Genomic DNA, 19214 nt, shown 5'->3' on the forward strand with positions numbered 1-19214 from the left:
CCACATCCCCACAGTCAGTTCTACCTCCCACCCACGCTCCATCACAAATTTCTGTAACCTCTCTAACATTATACCCATTCACCCAGCCCCCAATTCCCCAGTCCCACTAACAGGAGCTCTGTGGAATGCTCGCTCTGTCTGCAACAAGCTTTCCTACATCCACAATCTTTTTGTTACTACCAAACTTTCCTTCCTCGCCATCACTGAAACCTGGCTCACCCCTTCTGACGCAGCCACTCCTGCTGCACTTTCCTATGGTGGCTTCCACCTTTCTCACACACCCCGCCCCAGCAGCAAGCATGGCGGAGGAGTTGGTTTTCTCCTGTCAGATAACTGCTCCTTCACCCCAATCCCACTGCCACCCTCTGTTACCCTCCCTTCCTTTGAGGTGCACTCTGTGTGCATCTATGCCCCCACCAACCTCCAACTGGCTGTCATTTACCGCCCCCCAGGGCCAGCCACCACCTTCTTTGACCACTTCACCACCTGGCTACTTCATTTCTTTTCTGCGGACATCCCCATTATCATCATGGGCGACTTCAACATACCCACTGACACTTCCCTCTCAGCTGCCACTAAACTTCTATCTCTCACTTCCTCCTTCGGCCTCACTCAATGGTCTTCTGCAGCCACTCACCAAGATGGTCACACATTGGACCTCATCTTCACCCGCCTCTGCTCCCTATATAACATCTCTAACTCACCTCTTCCTCTTTCTGACCACAATCTACTCACATTCTCTTTCCTCTCCATTCCTTGTCTACAATCCCCACCCCACAAACTTGCACACCCTTGCAGAAATCTTAAACACCTTGATCTACATTCACTCTCTGAATCCCTCCTCCCTCTCACAGACATAAGTTCCCTACACAATGCGGATGCCGCTCTATATAACACCACAATAGCTGCAGCTTTGGAATCTCTTGCCCCTCTCACACATACCAAAGCTCGCAAAATCAACAGACAGCCCTGGCACACCAGCCTGACCAAAGAACTGAGGCGAGCTTCAAGGGCTGCAGAGCGGAGATGGAAAAGATCCCACTCCAACGAGCACTTTATCGCATTCAAATAGTCCCTCACTACTTTTAAGACCACACTCGCCACAGCTAATCAAACCTACTTCTCGGCTCTCATATGCTCCCTGTCTCACAACCCTAAACAGTTATTCAACACCTTCAACTCTCTCCTCCGTCCCCCAGCATCTCCTCCCTCCCCACTCATCTCAGCTGAAGACTTTGCCTCATTTTTCAAGCAGAAGATTGAGAACATCAGAGTCAGTTTTAGTCGACAACCCCCAGAGCCCTTCCTCCCAACTACCCAGCACTCCACCTCGAAAACCAACTTCTCCACCATTACAGAAGATCGACTCTCCACTCTACTCTCAAGATCGCATCTCATCACCTGTGCACTTGACCCAATCCCTTCCCACTTCATCCCAAACCTCGCCACAGTCTTCATCCCAACTCTAACCCATCTCTTCAACCTATCACTAACAACTGGTGTTTTCCCCTCAAGCTTTAAACATGCCTCAATCACACCTATCCTCAAAAAGCCCTCTCTTGACCCATCCTCTGTATATAGCTATCACCCTATATCACTTCTCCCCTATGCCTCAAAACTACTGGAACAACAAGTCCATCTTGAACTGTCCTCCCATCTATCTTCCTGCTCCCTTTTCGACCGCTTGCAATCAGGCTTCCGGTCACACTACTCTACTGAAACTGCCCTAACTAAGGTCACAAATGACCTATTAACTGCCAAGAGCAAGCAACACTACTCTATCCTCCTCCTCCTGGACCTGTCCTCTGCCTTTGACACAGTGGACCATTCCCTATTATTACAGACCCTCTCATCCCTTGGCATCACAGACTTGGCCCTATCCTGGATCTCATCATACCTAACAGACTGGACATTCAGCGTCTCCCACTCACACACCACCTCCTCACCTTACCCCCTATCTGTTGGAGTCCCGCAAGGTTCAGTTCTAGGGCCCCTGCTCTTCTCCATTTACACTTTTGGCCTGGGACAGCTCATAGAATCTCATGGTTTTCAGTATCATCTCTAAGCTGATGACACAGAGATCTACATCCCTGGACCAGATATCACCACCCTCCTAACCAGAATCCCTCAATGTCTATCCGCTATTTCATCCTTCTTCTCAGCTAGATTTCTAAAACTTAACATGGACAAAACAGAATTCATTGTCTTCCCCCCATCTCACGCGACCCCCCCAACGAACCTGTCCATTACAGTAAACGGCTGCCCACTCTCCCCCGTCCCACAAGCTCGCTGTCTCGGGGTAATCCTTGACACTGATCTCTCCTTCAAACCGCATATCCAAGTCCTTTCCACTTCCTGCCGCCTTCAATTCAAAAATATTTCACGGATCCGTAAATTCTTAAACCAAGAATCTGCAAAAACCCTAGTCCATGCCCTCATCATCTCCATCTCCCAGACATTTGCCCATATAATGCTCCACAAATGCTGATTATGGCCCCATAAGATGCTCCATAGGCACATTTGCCCGTATAATGCTCTACAAATGCTGATTATGGCCCAATAAGATGCTCCATACAGATATTTGCCCCATATAATGCTGCACATGGCCCATACAGATATTTGCCCCATATAATGCTGCACATGGCCCATACAGATATTTGCCCCATATAATGCTGCACATGGCCCACAAGATGCTCCATACAGATATTTGCCCCATATAATGCTGCACGTGGCCCCATAAGATGCTCAATACAGATATTTGCCCCATATAATGCTGCACATGGCCCCATACATATATTTGCCCCATATAATGCTGCACATGGCCACATAAGATGCCCCATACAGACATTTGCCCCATATGCTGTTGCTGCGATAAAAAAAAAAAATGACATGCTCACCTCTCAGGCCCCTGGCACTTGCTATACTCACCTTTCCCGTTCCACTGCTGAATGCCACTGTGTCTTCCCCGTCCTCTGCACTGACTGTTCAGGCAGAGGGAGGAACACACACTAATCACATTATCGCGCCCTCTGACCTGAACGTCACTGCAGAGGACGGGGAAGATGCAGCGGTGGAACGGGGAGCAGGTGAATATCGCGCACTGCGTTATACTCACCTGCTCCTGGCGCAGTGTCCCTGGTTCTCCGGCGCCTGCAGCTTCTTCGTGTAGTGAGCGGTCACATGGTACCGCTCATTACAGTAATGAATATGTGGCTCCACCCCTAAGGGAGTGGAGTGGGGTCCATGTTCATTACTGTAATGAGCGGTAGCATGTGACCGCTCACTATAGGAAGAAGCTGCTGGCGCCAGAGAACCAGGGACACCGCGCCAGGAGCAGGTGAGTATTATTACACAGCTGCCGCTCCCCCTCCCCTGCCGACCCCTGGGTATGACTCGAGTATAAGCCAAAAGGGGCAATTTCAGCCTAAACAAATGGGCTGAAATTCTCGGCTTATACTCGAGTATATACGGTATATGATAACTATTCTTGCTATTTCCTCACCTTCAGATTAAAACGGATATAATCATTATATAATTTAGACAGTATTGTGCCACTATATGGATTTATCTATTTTCCATTGTGCAAGGTCATCTATTCCATATATTATGCATTTCTATACCTAATTTAATTTTGATGCACTATGCACTTTATTTAATCTCCATATTTTACTTCAGATTACTTATATGATCACTATGATCACTACTGGATGTACTACACCATGTACTACTTTACTATAATTACAGAGTTACCAGATGTGTACTTTAGACTGTCTGTAGGATCTCCACAGGATGTACGTTACCCTGTATTATTCTATCCAGTTCACAGATTTACCCTCACGTCCAGTGTTTGCTTTTTCCATCACTTGTGTGACTAGGTTGCATTTCCAATTTTTTAATGTTTTTTTAAATCATGTATTTCAATAAAATTATTTTTATATTGTGAAAATTAGCATTGGAGGATTTTGTCTGTTCTTACATTTGTTTTGTCTTGCTGGATGTAAGTTATGTTTAAAGAAGTGAGAGGGGAGCGCCCGTTGATTGGCTGCATGGCTCACGTCAGATAGCATCATGTGAGAGCTGGCACCAATAATGCTGAAACAATGCCGGCAAGGCATCGGTGGGGGCGGCCATCTTCCTTTGGCCGCGCGTGCACAGAAGCGGCGCTCTGCTTCAGGAAAATGGCCGCCGCGATCTCCATCTGCGCACGCGTGGCATCCCGCGGCCATTTTCCTGAAGCCGCAGCCAGCAGAGCGCCGCTTCTGTGCACGCGCGGCCAAAGGAAGATGGCCGCCCACACCGATCACCAATGAAATATCGCACATCGCGCTCTTTTCACTCCCCTGTGCAGTGGATTCGGGACCTTGGGCATGCGCACACCACTACGCCACCAACAGAAAACTAAGCAAGATCTGGGGGAAGACACCACGCCCATCTGACCAGACCAGCCTGATTGACAGGCGAAAACGACTACTTTGGTAACGTATTTCGGCAGCATAGGTGGGGAATCGGGGTCCACAAAATACACTATTGCAATGCACAGCTCAGGCCCTATTTAACAGTATTTTTATCTCATACGGAAAAAACGGGGTGACAGGTGCCCTTTAAGAGAAAGAATATCACAAATGAAATCCAGAAAATCACATTGTATAAATGATGTACATGTATTTGCATTTTGAAGAGAGATATTTGATCCCTCAAGCAAACAAGATTTAATACTTGATGACAAAATCCTTTCTGGAAAGCACAGCAGTGAGACTTTTTTTGTAGTTGATGATGAGGTTTGCGCACACTTCAGGAGGAATTTTGGTCCACTTCTCTTTGCAGATCATCTCTAAATCTAAGGATTTTGAAGCTGTCACTTGGAAACTCGGAGCTTCAACTCCCTCCATAAGTTTTCTATGGGACTAAGACCTGGAGACTGGCTATGCCACTCCATGACCTTAACCCCTTCATGACCCGGGGTATTTTCGTTTTTCACTTCCCTCCTTCCCAGAGCCATAACTCTTTTATTTTTCCGTCAATATGGCAATGTGAGGGCTTATTTTTTGCAGGATGAGCTGTATTTTGAAAAACATTATTGGTTTTACCATGTCATGTACTAGAAAATGGGAAAAAAATTCCAACTGCTGTGAAATTGCAAAAAAAGTGCAATCTCACACTTGTTTTTTGTTTGGCCTTTTTGCTAGGTTCACTAAATGATAAAATTGACCTGCCACTATGATTCTCCAGGTCATTACAAGTTCATAGACACCAAACATGTCAAGGTTCTTTTTAATCTACGGTAAGTGGTGAAAAAAATTCCAAACTTTGCTAAAAAAAAAAAAAAATTGCGCCATTTTCTGATACCTGTAGCGTCTCCATTTTTCGTGATCTTGGGTTGGGTGAGGGCTTATTTTTTGCGTGTCGAGCTGACGTTTTTAATTATACCATTTTGGTGCAGATACGTTCTTTTGATCGCTAATTATTGCATTTTAATGCAATGTCGCAGCGCCCAAAAAAACGTAATTCTGGCGTTTCTAATTTTTTTATCGCTACGCCATTTAGCGATCAGGTTAATCCTTTTTTTAATTGATTGGGCGATTCTGAACGCGCCAATACCAAATATGTGTATATTTGATTTTTTTATTGTTTAATTTTGAAGGGGCGAAAGTGGGGTGATTTAAACTTTTGTACTATACATTTTTTTTTTTACTTTTGCCATGCTGCAATAGTCTCCATGGGAGTCTAGAGGCTGCCACAACTCAATTGACTCAGATACATTGGAGCGAAGCTCCTATGTAGCTGAATTCCTGCATTGTTATGAGCGTCGACCACAGTGTGGCGCTCATAGCAATCTGGCATCAACAACCTTAGAGGTCTCAAGGAGACCTTTGGTTGTCATGCCGACGCATCGCTGACACCCGATCATGTGACGGGGTCAGCGATGCGCTCATTTCTGGCCCGATGGCCGGAAGCGGTAGTTAAATGCCGCTGTCAGCGTTTGACAGCGGCATTTAACTAGTTAATAGCGGTGGGTGAATCGCGATTCAACTCGCCGCTATTGCGGGCACATGTCAGCTGTTCAAGACAGCTGACATGTCCCAGCTTTGATGAGGGCTCACCGCGGAGCCCGCATTAAAGCAGGGGATCTGACCTCGGACGTACTACCCCGCCCGAGGTCAGAAAGGGGTTAATGTGCTTCTTTTTGAGCCACTTCTTTGTTGCCTTGGCTGTATGTTTTGGGTCACTGTCATGCTAGAAGACCCAGTGTGATCAGCAGTGCTAAATGTGTGTGGTTGGGGCGTGGATATGACTAGTTGTGAAATGGGTGTGGTCAGGGGCGTGGCCTAAAATTTGCAGCTGTGCGCATAGCGTGCCGCAGACTTTGTCCCTCTTTCCCTTCTTCAAAAGTTGGGAGGTATGCACATATAATATACTGTCCCCACACACCCACATAGAATATAATGTCCCCACAGACCCACATATAATATAATGTCCCCACAAACCCACATATAATAAAATGTCCTTACAGCACCACATGTAATATAATGTCCCCACAGACCCACATGGATTATTATGTCCCCACAGACCCACATAGAATATAATGTCTACACAGACCCACATGATAAAATATCCCCACAGACCCACATAGATTATAATTTCCACACAGACTCACATATAATATAATGTCACCACAGACCCACATAGATTATAATATCCACACAGACCCACATATGATAAAATCTTCCCACAGACCCACATAGATTATAATGTCACCACAGACTTACATATAATATAATGTCCCCACAGACCCATATAATAAAAATGTCCCCACAGACCCACATAGATTATGTTTCCACAGACCCACATATAATATAATGTCCCCACAGACCCACATATAATATAATGTCCCCACAGACCCACATATAATATAATGTCCCCACAGACCCACATATAATATAATATCCCCACAGACCCACATATAATATAATGTCCCCACAGACCCACATATAATATAATGTCCCCACAGACCCACATATAATATAATGTCCCCACAGACCCACATATAATATAATGTCCCCACAGACCCACATATAATAAAATGTCCCCACAGACACACATATAATATAATGTCCCCACAGACCCACATAGATTATGTTTCCACAGACCCACATATAATATAATGTCCCCACAGACCCACATATAATATAATGTCCCCACAGACCCACATATAATATAATGTCCCCACAGACCCATATATAATATAATGTCCCCACAGACCCACATATAATATAATGTCCCCACAGACCCACATATAATATAATGTCCCCACAGACCCACATATAATAAAATGTCCCCACAGACCCACATATAATATAATGTCCCCACAGACCCACATATAATATAATGTCCCCACAGACCCACATATAATATAATGTCCCCACAGACCCACATATAATATAATGTCCCCACAGACCCACATATAATATAATGTCCCCACAGACCCACATATAATAAAATGTCCCCACAGACCCACATATAATATAATGTCCCCACAGACCCACATATAATAAAATGTCCCCACAGACCTTCATGTAATATAATATCCCCACAGACCCACATATATTATAGTATCCCCACAGACCCATATAATATAATGTTCCCCCCAGTGGACAAATAACATAAGAAAAAAATAAAATATTTTATGCTACCCTACTCCAGGCTGCGGGTGCACTGTCACGTCTCAGTCGACGCTGGCCAGTGTCATGCAGTGACGTCATAACTCTGCCTGACGTCTCCTGCATGACAACGACCTCTAATGGCCAGAAGTAGCCTGTGTCCTGCTGAGGTAACAAGCAGAGCGCCTGATCTTCTACCCAGGGTGGCGCTGACACAGCAGGGAGGTACCGACGAACGGGGTCGGGCAGAGAGCGGTGTCAGGGACCGCCTGTGCCACGGCCATCACTGTGCTGCAGCCGGAGGGAGGAGCCTGTGTGGTGGCGCTGGCACACGACAGTTGGTGAGTTTGTTTATTTTTTTCCAATTGCGCCCTCTACAGCCCGGGAAGTGTTTACACGGTACATGTAATGTACTGCTTTATGCTGCTCGCACCCGCGCTCCTTCTACTGGAGGTTGCCAGTAACCGTCATGTCGCCTTTAGTACCAGGATGTCCATAGTTAAAAAGAGTTTATCATGTGCACAATAGCAGTAATTTTGGGGCTCATCCTGTGTTGTGGATATTAGGGGTGGTTGTTTTATCAGAGAGAAGCCTCTAAATAAAAATGTATTCCAGATTATAAACCATATTCCAATATCTTCAATGCAGTGAACATAATGCATTTCTGTAAGATATTGCTGTGCTCGTCTCTTATGACATCAGCACCTCTTTATGACATCATCTTGTTCTCCCTTATTCCATAGCTCCATCCACCATTCGCACCAGTTGCAGCCGATCACTGGAGCAGAGCAGTCGTCTCACCGGCAGATGTGTCCAAACAAGACCAGCATTTTCTCCAGGCCACAGATGGAAGAATGGGATTTACTAAGTGACAGGTAGGGATGTGTGTGTATTGTGTGTCTTTGAAACATATATTTATATATATATATATACGTGTACTTATATATGGTGTATGTGTTTATGCAGTGTATTTAGAGGTGACTATGTATGTGTGCAGTGTATCTAAGAGGGACGTGTGAATGTGCAGATGTGTGTGGACAGGGTCTATAAAGTCTATATCCATCTGTAGGTAGCGTATATAGGGTAGGTTTGTGTATATACAGTATATATAGGTGCGGGGCATAACAATACCAATGTAAGTGCATTTGTCAGTATAGTGTATATACGGTGTATACACATTATGTGTAATGTATAGCTTTATTCCAGTAGCTCTTATGCTCCCTCTAGTGGTGGCTGCAGGTAGTCATCATGTAATCTTTTACATAACTGTATACAATATATAGCAGAATCTGATCCCTACTGGAGATAAAACAAGCGCTGATTACTATTAGTACCAGGATTATATATATATATATATATATATATATATATATATATATATATATATATACGTGTATATATATATATATATATATATATATATATATATATATATATATATACCGTATATACTCGAGTATAAGCCGAGATTTTCAGCCCATCTTTTTGGACTGAAAGTCCCCCTCTCGGTTTATACTCGAGTCATACCCAGAGGTCGGCAGGGGAGGGGGAGCGGGGGCTGTCTAATAATACTCACCTGCTCCTGGCGCAGTCCCTGCAGGTCCCTGCTTCCCCAGCGCCGCAGCTTCTTCCTGTACTGAGTGGTCACATGGTACCGCTTATTACAGTAATTAATATGCGGCTCCACCTCCTATAGGGGTGGAGCCGCATGTTCATTACTGTAGTGAGCGGTAACGGTGACCGCTCAGTACAGGAAGAAGCTGCGGCGCCGGGGAAGCAGGGACCGCACCAGGAGCAGGTGAGTATAATGGGGAGGGGGAGCGCTGCTCGTTCTGGGCGCTGCTCCGTCTTCAGCAGTGACGCTCAGGTCAGACGGCGCGATGACGTGATTAGTGCGCGCCCTCTGCCTGAACGTCAGTGAATATTGAAAGTGCTGGGGGCCTGCGTGACGGAGGGGCGAGTATGTGATTTTTTTTTTTTATCACAGCAAATGGGGCAAGTGTCTGTATGGAGCATCTTATGGGGCCATAATTAACGTTTGTGCAGCACTATATGGGGCAAATATCTTTATGGAGCATCTTATGGGGCCATAATCAAGGTTTGTGCATCATTATATGGGGCAAGTGTCTGTATGGAGCATCTTATGGGGCCATAATCAAGGTTTGTGCAGCACTACATGGGGCAAATGTGTCTATGGAGCATCTTATGGGGCCATTATTAACCTTTATGCAGGATTATATGAGGCATATTTTAATATGGAGCATCTTATGGGGCCCATCATAAACTTTATGGAGCATTATATGGGGCTCCTGATTCAATATGGATATTCAAAAACGCTTAACCTACTGATGTCTCAATTAATTTTACTTTTATTAGTATCTATTTTTACTTTTGACATTTACCTGTTGCTGCTGCATTTCCCACCCTAGGCTTATACTCGAGTCAGTAGCGTAGCTACTGGGGGGGCAGAGGGGGCCATTGCCCCAGTCACCTGAAGGGGCCCACCGGGAGATCCACTGCCGAGTCTGAGGAGTCAGGGAGAGAGCAGCACAATGCCGGCTGCAGAGCCTCCCTCCGTGCAATGTGGTCTCACCTGAGGAATCTCTTCCGGGCTGGCAGCAGCAGCTGCAGTTCCTTTCTGGCTGTGCACTAGTGTGTGCACGCTTGGTTTGGCTGGGGCACGCTGGGTCCTACTGCCCTCCCGCATCTATCTGGACACTTCCTGGTTCTCCTCACTGTCTGCCTGAGAACTTCATCAGTAAGTGGGGGGGATGGAATTTATTAGAGTAATTCCATTTAGGCATATCATGGTCACTATGGGGGTGAATGTGAGAGGATTATGGTATTGTGAGGGCTGAAGTGGGAGAGGAGGACAGGGCACTGAGGGGTAAATGTGAAACGATGGGGGTTATTGTGGGTGTGCAGGGGGACAGGGCACTGTGGGGGTGAATGAGAGAGGATGGTGGTATTGTGGGAGGGGGACAGGGTACTGTGGGGGTAAATGGGAGAGTTTGAGGGTATTGTGAGGGCTGACGTGGGTGAGGGGGCACTGGGGGGCTGATTATTATTATACTGTTTAATGTTATGAGATATTCACTCCATCATATGTGAGGGTATGTGTCCTCGAGGTGTATTGGCAGCACTTTGGATGCAGCAGATACCCCGCTCCGCCCAAAGTGCTGCTCCCTGTTGTACGTGCGGTGATTCCGCATATATTCATTGAACACAGGTGGAATCACCGCATCCTATTCATAGACTGCTTTATTTATCTTGTGGAGACAGAGCATCTCCACAAGATAAATAGACATGCTGCTGTCTAGAAAGACGCGCCACATGTCCGGTTACTGCCACCTGCGTCTATGTACGCATAGTGGAGATGGGATTTCATAAAATCCCCTCCACTATGCTGTATCATTTGGAAGCTGCGGTTTCGATGCTGCGTGTCCAATCCCCAGCAAAAACCCAAGCAATACGCCCCTTGGAAACATACCCTAATAGTTGCTGTCTTGGGGGCTGGAGATGGGGAGGTCGGGGGCTTTTTATTATTGCAAGCTGGGTCTTTTATAAGTATTAGTAAAACAAGCATAGCAAAGAAGGTTAATATCACTATAACAAGGATAAGTATTAACATAAGGGCGCAGACAGACACTGTATAACTCATGTGACGATCGCATTGCAATCCTCGGACTGGCCCTGACACCTCTCCTGACATAAGCTTGACAGCGCGATAGATTACTATGCAACTGTCAGCCTCAGGTCAGGAGAGCCGACGGTCAGTCCAAGGATTGCGATGCGATCCTCACATGAGAAATGCGTCCGTCTGTCTGCCCCCTAACAAGTATAACAATACAGTAACCACGGGCTGCATTCTATGTTATAAGAATAAATTGCTTATAATTAAATTATTAAAGGGAACCTGTCACCCCCCCCCCCAGGGCCTATTAAGGTAATAGAGCCAGCCACCTTCAGCAGCACTAAGGCTGCATTCTGTGAAGTTGGCTCTTATGTTTTTGATCCCTAATAACGCTGAAATATTCACTTTTATAAATTGCGTGCCATACCTGTATTGAGTCTGGGGGGTATGTCTTTTGTCCCCGGACACAACCGCCTAACAGCCGTCCATCATCCCACCGGGCTGGGCTCTCATTTTTCGGGCATGCGCCGTGTGCGCTGCCCTGGAACTCACATCAGCTGATGTACTGATATCGCGCCTGCGTGTAGCGGAGGACCGAGTGTGTTATGATTTATTCACACTGCGGGGCTGGGAATCTGGTGCTGTGCGCAGGTGCGATCTACTTGCATCTCTTGATATAAGTTCCAGGACAGCGCGCACTGCGCATGCCCGAGAAATAATTGCAGAGCGCCGGTGACGGCACAAGACAGAAAGGAGGCGCCGCCCGGTGGGATGATGAACGGCTGCGAGGCGGCTGAGTCAGGGGGAGAAAACGTCCCCCCGGACTCAATACAGGTATGGCGCACAGTTTATAAAAGTGAATATTTCAGCGTTATTAGGGATAAAAAACATAAGAGCCACCTTCACAGAATGCAGCCTTAGTGCTGAAGAAGGTGACTCTTTTACCTTAATAGGCCCTGGGGGGGTGACAGGTTCCCTTTCAGTTGCACTATATTTATATACCACATTATATATATATATATATATATATATATATATAAATATATATATATATATATTATAAATATATATATATATATATATATATATTATATATATATATATATATTATAAATATATATATATATATATATATATATATATATATATATATATAGCATGTAGGTGTATTGTGTGCATTTGAAACATATTTGAAACATACAGTATATATATATATATATATATATATATATATATATATATACATACAGTACAGACCAAAAGTTTGGACACACCTTCTCATTTAAAGATTTTTCTGGTTTTTTAATGACTATGAAAATTGTACATTCACACTGAAGGCATCAAAACTATGAATTAACACATGTGGAATTATATACTTAACAAAAAGTGTGAAACAACTGAAATTATGTCTTATATTCTAGGTTCTTCAAAGTAGCCACCTTTTGTTTTGATGACTGCTTTGCACACTCTTTGCATTCTCTTGATGAGCTTCAAGAGGTAGTCACCGGGAATGGTCTTCCTACAATCTTGAAGGAGTTCCCAGAGATGCTTAGCACTTGTTGGTCCTTTTGCCTTCACTCTGGGGTCCAGCTCACCCCAAACCATCTCGTTTGGGTTCAGGTCTGTTGACTGTGGAGGCCAGGTCATCTGGTGTAGCACCCCATCACTCTCCTTCTTGGTCAAATAGCCCTTACACAGCCTGGAGGTGTGTTTGGGGTCATTGTCCTGTTGAAAAATAAATGATGGTCCAACTAAACGCAAAACAGATGGAATAGCTTGCCGCTGCAAGATGCTGTGGTAGCCATGCTGGTTCAGTATGCCTTCAATTTTGAATAGATCCCAACAGTGTCACCAGCTAAGCACCCCCACACCATCACACCTCCTCCTCCATGCTTCACGTTGGGAACCAGGCATGTAGAATCCATCCGTTCACCTTTTCTGTGTCGCACAAAGACACGGTGGTTGTAACCAAAGATCTCAAATTTGGACTCATCAGACCAAAGCACAGATTTCCACTGGTCTAATATCCATTCCTTGTGTTCTTTAGCCCAAACAAGTCTCTTCTGCTTGTGGTCTGTCCTTAGCAGTGGTTTCCTAGAAGCTATTTTACCATGAAGGCCTGCTGCACAATGTCTCCTCTTAACAGTTGTTGTAGAGATGGGTCTGCTGCTAGAATTCTGTGTGGCATTGACCTGGTCTCTATCTGCGCTGCTGTTAACCTGCGATTTCTGAGGCTGGTGACTCGGATAAATTTATCCTCAGAAGCAGAGGTGACTCTTGGTCTTCCTTTCCCTGGGGCGGTCCTCATGTGAGCCAGTTTCTTTGTAGCGCTTGATGGGTTTTGCCACTGCACTTGGGGACACTTTCAAAGTTTTCCCAATTATTCGTACTGACTGACCTTCATTTCTTAAAATAATGATGGCCACTCATTTTTCTTTACTTATTAGCTGCTTTTTTCTTGCCATAATACAAATTCTAACAGTCTATTCAGTAGGACTATCAGCTGTGTATCCAACGGACTTCTGCACAACACAACTGATGGTCCCAACCCCATTTATAAGGCAAGAAATCCCACTTATTAAACCTGACAGGGCACACCTGTGAAGTGAAAACCATTCCCTGTGACTACCTCTTGAAGCTCATCAAGAGAATGCCAAGAGTGTGCAAAGCAGTCATCAAAGCAAAAGGTGGCTACTTTGAAGAACCTAGAATATAAGACATAATTTCAGTTGTTTCACACTTTTTTTGTTAAGTATATAATTCCACGTGTTAATTCATAGTTTTGATGCCTTCAGTGTGAATGTACAATTTTCATAGTCATGAAAATACAGAAAAATCTTTAAATGAGAAGGTGTGTCCAAACTTTTCGTCTGTACTGTATATATATATACCGTACATGTACTTATAAATGGTTTATGTGTTTATACAGTGTATTTAGAGGTGAGTATGTATGTGTGCAGTGTATATCAGGGGATGTGTGAATATGCAGATATGTGTGGACAGGGTCTATAAAGTCTATATCCATCTGTAGGTAGCGTATATAGGGTAGGTTTGTGTATATATAGAATATATCGGTGCGGGGCATAACAATACCAATGTATGCAATGTATGTGCATTTGTCAGTATAGTGTATATACGGTGTATACACATTATGTGTAATGTATAGCTTTATTCCAGTAGCTCTTATGTTCCCTCTAGTGGTGGCTTCAGGTAGTCATCATGTAATCTTTTACATCACTGTATACAATATATAGCAGAATCTGATCTCTACATCAGATAAAACGAGCGCTGATTACTATTAGTACCAGAATCATCTATACATATATTTCATGTACTGTATATACATTTTGTCATTAATGATATAGTGATTGTGCCATAGTTATATTTAGTGGGAAAGAATTTAATCGAGCGTTACCTCTAAATAAATATTTATTCCAGATTAGAAAACATATTACAATATTTTCAATGCAGTGAAAATAATGAATTGCTGCTGCAGGAGTTATTGCTGTGCTCGTCCTGGGCTTCTATCGTCTCTTATGACATCATCGCGTTCTCCCTTATTACATAGTTCCATCTTCCAATCGCACCAGTTGCAGCAGATCACTGGAGCAGAGCACTCGTCTCACCGGCAGATGTCCTTCCCTTCGGTGCCAAACAAGACCAGCATTTTCCTCAGGCCACAGATGGAAGATTGTGATTTACGAAGTGACGGATAAGTACCAAAGACCCCTTTCCGTATTTCTCCCCTCCACTGTCTTCCCTGTGGCATAACTTTCTAGGATCCCAGTACAATGGCAGCAGTATTGCAGGCTATAAGGATTGCAGCAGGTGTCCTTCCTTGCCTGGGATCATAATATGTGTTTACTGTGCTGACTGTTGGAGAGATGGATGGTTCCTATAGATGAAGGCCGTGCGGTTATGTGCTGAAATCTACTAAAAAAATGAAGTAGTGTAAGCCAGGCATAGAGAAATTGGGAGTTTCATAAATACATATTACAGCTATTGTGTAATAGGGAGATCTCACATGCAGAGTTTGCATGATATACCTTACAGCTACTTTATCTAAATTAGAAGCATATTGTTTGAAGATTAATTATACTTAAATGGCAGAAAGCGCACCTATCTTGGTGATGGTAGGACAGCTAGAGTGGATATGGAGGAGGCTGTTTTTGATAGGTGTAATTTAAACATTTTGCTAATAATTTATGGAAAGTATCATATTTGTCAAACTATTAGACGCACATAAATTTAAAACACTCCACAGCTTTAAATAGTAAAAAAAATAGCAAGAACACTTTTGCAGCTAGTTAAAATTTCCTGGAGGTGTAAATTTGTGGACGATTTGATAACACTTTACTGCTGTAGATTTCGATAGAGTGGATAAAGATCTAATATTAGTATTTCTAAGCAGCATGTATACTATACATACTAACTTTAAAGCAGGCAATTTATGTGCATTTTCTGCAGCATACATATAAGCACATCGCTGCTGCATACAGAGTAGATGTACTCTAAGCTCAGCTCTGCATGAACAAAGCTCTGCTACATAGATACATACAGTTCAGTTACACACAGCTTTCCTACATTCACACATCTCTGCTGTACATACACAAACCTCTCCAATATGCTCGCAGCTCAGCTACATGCAAACACACAGCTCTCCTACATTCACACTCACATAGCTCTCCTATGTACATGCACAGTCACACAAAAATCTCATAAATATGCACATGGCTCCACTATACACACACACACACACACACACACACACACACACACACACACACACACACACACACACACACACACACACACACACACATAAATATATATACATATAAATATATATATATATATATATATATATATATACACACACACACACACAAACACACGTATACACACAAGCACTGTATACATTAAAACATTTTGAGATTCCTTTCAGGAATGTGACTGATCACATAATGTGCAAGGTCCTTCAGCTACACAGGACATGCAGTATCCTTGCAGGTCCCAATATCTTTCTCTCCTGTACTGCACCGATCAAATAGATCAGTGTGTGTCAGGGACAGAGAGAACAGTTCTCTCAGTGATCAGGAATGATGCTAAAGTTGCAATGAAGGACAGCATCAAATCCGGGTGAAGTATCCAAAAAAGAAATTCCTTTATTATGCCATATAAAATGCGACGTTTCGACCAAACTGGTCTTTTTCAAGCATGCTGTCAGCATTTTCATTCAGAATAAGCTGCCTCCGGACTCACATATACTTTTTAGCAAGGTTTTTCTTTGTGAAAAAGTGTGTCTTATTGTCTAATAGTTACTGGAGCTAGAAAATACATTTGTTTACAGTGCATTTTTGCCATGTATATGTAACGCTGGTGGGTTTATACCTTGTTTCTTTTGCTTTACTCTGCATGTCTCTACTTTAACCCTTTGCTCCTCTCCCCCTAACTTGCAGGGATACTGTAGTATGTTACCTGTATCGATGCGGCTCAGTTCCCTGTGCTGCTGCGTATCTGTACATGTGCTGTGATGTCTCCATGACCACGCGCATGTTCGGTCCCTGACTTTCCACGTGTGTTCAGGCTAGCAGTCGCTGCCAGGTGCCCTAAGCCATAGTTCCTGTGCTGTCTGTGCTGTAATGGTTTCTGTTTGTGCTTAGGGTGCGTGCGGCCACCCCTACCCTGCTATCATTAGGGTTTGTGTGTGCACCTGTGTTGCTTTCCTCAGCCTATTGCTGATGGGCAGCTCCTATATAAACTCCTTCTTTCCTGTTGGGCGGTGCCAGAGCATTGCGTTTCTGAGTTTTTCCTTGTGTGTGAGGTATCCAGCTCCCGTTCTGTCTGCAGTATGTTCTGGGAGAACCGATACCTGTTTTCTGCTTGTTCTGGAGCAGAGTACCCAGATCCGTTAGTATCTTGTTTTTCCGCCTGTTCTGGGGGCAGAGTACCCAGATCCGCCTATCCTGGAGGCTGCATATCCAGTACCTGATCCTGTCTGAACTGTGTCCTGTGTTATGTTTCTGAAGTCCTTCTATGTTTGACATCCCGTGCCCAGTGACTGTGAACTTCCTAGGCTCATCTTTTAAAGATGGAGTCTGGTGTTCTTGGTGAGTTTTTACTACACTGTGCTCAGCCTGTGTAGTCTGGCCTGGCCTGAGTGCCCTGGTGTCGCCCGGCCTGGCCTATGTGCCCTGGTGTCGCCCGGCCTGGCCTGAGTGCCCTGGTGTCGCCCGTCTTGGCCTGAGTGCCCTGGTGTCGCCCGGCCTGAGTACCCTGGTGTCGCCCGGCCTGAGTGCCCTGGTGTCGCCCGGCCTGAGTGCCCTGGTGTCGCCCAGCCTGAGTGCCCTGGTGTCGCCCGGCCTGGCCTGAGTGCGCTGGTGTCGCCCGGCCTGAGTGCCCTGGTGTCGCCCGGCCCGGCCTGAGTTCCCTGGTGCCGCCCGGCCTGGCCTGAGTGCCCTGGTGTCGCCCGGCCTGGCCTGAGTGTCCTGGTGCCGCCCGGCCTGGCCTGAGTGTCCTGGTGCCGCCCGGCCTGGCCTGAGTGCCCTGTTGCCGTCCGGCCTGGCCTGAGTGCCCTGGTGCCGCCCGGCCTGGCCTGAGTGCCCTGGTGCCGTTCGGCCTGGCCTGAGTGCTCTGGTGCCGCCCGGCCTGGCCTGAGTGCCCTGGTGCCGCCCGGCCTGGCCTGAGTGCCCTGGTGCCGCCCGGCCTGGCCTGAGTGCCCTGGTGCCGCCCGGCCTGGCCTGAGTGCCCTGGTGCCGTTCGGCCTGGCCTGAGTGCCCTGGTGCCGCCCGGCCTGGCCTGAGTGCCCTGGTGTCGCCCGGCCTGGCCTGAGTGCCCTGGTGTCGCCCGGCCTGGCCTGAGTGCCCTGGTGTTGCCCGGCCTGAGTGCCCTGGTGTCGCCCAGCCTGAGTGCCCTGGTGTCGCCCGGCCTGAGTGCCCTGGTGTCGCCCGGCCTGAGTGCCCTGGTGTCGCCCGGCCTGGACTGAGTGTCCCGGTGTCGCCCGGCCTGAGTGCCCTGGTGTCGCCCGGCCTGAGTGCTCTGGTGTGGCCCGGCCTGAGTGCCCTGGTGTCGCCCCGGCCTGGCCTGAGTGCCCTGGTGTCACCCGGCCTGAGTGCCCTGGTGTCGCCCGGCCTGAGTGCCCTGGTGTCGCCCGGCCTGACTGCCCAGGTGTCGCCCGGCCTGTGTGCCATGGTGTTGCCCGACCTGGCCTGAGTGCCCTGGTGTCGCCCGGCCTGGTCTGAGTGCCCTGGTGTCGCCCGGCCTGAGTGCCCTGGTGTCGCCCGGCCTGAGTGCCCTGGTGTCACCCGGCCTGAGTGCCCTGGTGTCGCCCGGCCTGGCCTGAGTGCCCTGGTGTCGCCCGGCCTGAGTGCCCTGGTGTCGCCCGGCCTGAGTGCCCTGGTGTCGCCCGGCCTGGCCTGAGTGCCCTGGTGTCGTTCGGCCTGAGTGCCCTGGTATCGCCCGGCCTGTCCTGAGTGCCCTGGTGTCGCCTGGCCTGGCTTGAGTGCCCTGGTGTCGCCCGACCTGGCCTAAGTGCCCTGGTGTCGCCCGGCCTGAGTGCCCTGGTGTCGCCCGGCCTGAGTGCCCTGGTGTCGCCCGGCCTGGCCTGAGAGCCCTGGTGTCGCCCGGCCTGGCCTGAGTGCCCTGGTGTCGCCCGACCTGAGTGCCCTGGTGTCGCCCGGCCTGGCCTGTGTGCCCTGTTGTCGCCCGGCCTGAGAGCCCTGGTGTCGCGCGGCCAGGCCTGAGTGCCCTGGTGTCGCCCGACCTGAGTGCCCTGGTGTCGCCCGGCCTGGCCTGTGTGCCCTGTTGTCGCCCGGCCTGAGTGCCCTGGTGTCGCCCGGCCTGAGTGCCCTGGTGTCGCCCGGCCTGGCCTGAGTGCCCTGGTGTCGCCCGGATTGAATGCCCTGGTGTCGCCCAACCTAGCC

The 19214-nt window shown here is 46.9% G+C and overlaps 1 long non-coding RNA gene across 1 annotated transcript; it reads left to right on the top strand.

The window, feature by feature from the left end:
- Window positions 1-7697: 7697 nt before the first annotated feature.
- Window positions 7698-15498, top strand: LOC143783509 (uncharacterized). The gene is made up of 3 exons (XR_013217220.1): window positions 7698-7999; window positions 8402-8533; window positions 14861-15498. It is a non-coding gene; the product is annotated as an uncharacterized LOC143783509 (long non-coding RNA).
- The last annotated feature ends 3716 nt before the right edge of the window (window positions 15499-19214 follow it).

Source organism: Ranitomeya variabilis, chromosome 6 (assembly GCF_051348905.1).
Source record: "Ranitomeya variabilis isolate aRanVar5 chromosome 6, aRanVar5.hap1, whole genome shotgun sequence".
In the NCBI taxonomy this organism is placed as follows: domain Eukaryota; kingdom Metazoa; phylum Chordata; class Amphibia; order Anura; family Dendrobatidae; genus Ranitomeya; species Ranitomeya variabilis.